The sequence below is a fragment of the Triticum aestivum genome, chromosome 3B (genome assembly GCF_018294505.1).
Source record: "Triticum aestivum cultivar Chinese Spring chromosome 3B, IWGSC CS RefSeq v2.1, whole genome shotgun sequence".
Lineage (NCBI taxonomy): Eukaryota > Viridiplantae > Streptophyta > Magnoliopsida > Poales > Poaceae > Triticum > Triticum aestivum.
In genome coordinates, this window is record NC_057801.1 from 826,313,883 (window position 1) to 826,315,709 (window position 1,827).

The window sequence follows — 1,827 nt, forward strand, 5'->3', positions numbered from 1 at the left end:
ATCGAGATGGCTACGGTTAACTCCGTTTGAACTTATCTGGGTCGAAGACATATTGAGCACTTGAGCAGTACCTTGCCGAATACATTCATTACCTAGACATACTCGGTTAATTCACTTTGGTTTGTTAGAAACCTTGTTTGTTGAATCTGTATTGATATTTACTGTATTTTCAGCTGTATGGATGTTGCTGTTTGAGGAATACTGAATGCTGTTCATCTGTATACATTTGGATAGGGGCAGTTCCTCACCAACCAATGTCATAATTTATCACGTCCGCAAATGATTTTTGGACTGTAGTTTGGATTGTTCTGCCGAGCGTATAACAACGCATGCTATCTATCAAAGCTTCGACTCATTTGTTTTGCTGCTCCGGAATATTGAGACGAGAAGAATGGCCTTGATGCTGGAGGTACAAAGAGGCACAAATAAACTTTCACTCATTACACTAGCACTGTTTTACCATTGACGGAGCATTGTGAATATGTTAACAGACTACTTGGGTGTTCTGATACCGAAATATGTACATAATATAAGTATATACCATGACATGCACTGCTGCTTCTAATTAGATACAATAGCTTCTCTCTTTTTTATTGTACAGCTGAGATCTTCATTACATTACAACCTTATGTTTTGCTTATTTGTTTACTGAAATTGGTGTTCTGTCTCTAGGTTAATGGATCACCCTGGGAACGATTTTGAGGTCATTATGCCAGCTACTTTGATGGCAATGGATTATGGAATGGCAAACTAACAGGGCACATCGCACAACTGGTATAAATGTGTTGATATGTTGCATTTCAAGGCAGTTTCACTCATAAATACTACAAAGGTTTACAAAATGTTCACACAGTATTTGGTTCATATCACCATTGTTTCATGTTCGATTGGCTGGTGCGGTTCTCTTACATAGTTTGAACCATTTAGCATTTGGGACCATGAGGATTCCGATTGGGAGAACGACGTCGTCCATAGATTAATGGTGAGACTTTGGTGCTTTGATTAATTTCCAGGACCATTGTTTCCTGTCCAGTGATGCAATCTGAAAATCATGCAAAAATTTGTCATGTTTGGGCATTGTCAGTATGGGAACACCGGGCCAACCCACTTTACAGGACAGGAGGGTTGATCGCTGGGCGATGCGCTGCACGAGTAGGCCAGGAGGAACAAGAGTAGAAGAGGACTGTAGCCTGTAGGTGAGAGAAGATGATGCCATTGCCATCTTGACTGAAGGTTGGGCATCTAAAGATGCTTGGCAACCAGAACTCTGAAGGTATATGGTGTGATATTTACTAAAATTATATTGACCAAGCACAACATATCCAATCATCTGGAACCTGTCTGTTTAATTGACCAAGCACAACATATATTGCTAATGCAAGTGAACGATCAGCATTTCTTATTGAGCCATGCTAATGTTTCTCTTTGTTTAATTGCGTACTCCTTTTGTTTACTTCTTCAGAAAGCACTTCGCTGTATTGCACACAAGCAAGAGCTATTTCTGCACCAATCTGTCCGAAGATATAAAGTTTGAACCAGCCCTTAGCTTGCATTTGGTAAGTTCATCTTTCAGGAGAATATGCATCTTACTTAGTTCGAGGTGAAATTTTGTTTGTCGCATCAGGAATCAAAAAAATATGGTGCCTCCGTATCTTTATATAAAGTCCTTACTATATATGTTGCCCCCTTCCATTGAATTGGATGTAACATTGTGTACACTTAATGTCAAGACTAATGTCTATCGCTAATTTCAGTATAGTCGAAACATATTGATGGCACTGAAAATGATTCTGCTTTTGCAGGTCTGACCTGACTCTTCTTTGTACG

At 39.5% G+C, this 1,827-nt stretch overlaps 1 long non-coding RNA gene across 1 annotated transcript; it reads left to right on the forward strand.

The window, feature by feature from the left end:
* Nucleotides 1–230: 230 nt before the first annotated feature.
* LOC123066880 (uncharacterized) lies at nt 231–1,107 on the forward strand. Its single transcript, XR_006431465.1, has 3 exons — nt 231–409; nt 673–832; nt 914–1,107. It is a non-coding gene; the product is annotated as an uncharacterized lncRNA (long non-coding RNA).
* The last annotated feature ends 720 nt before the right edge of the window (nt 1,108–1,827 follow it).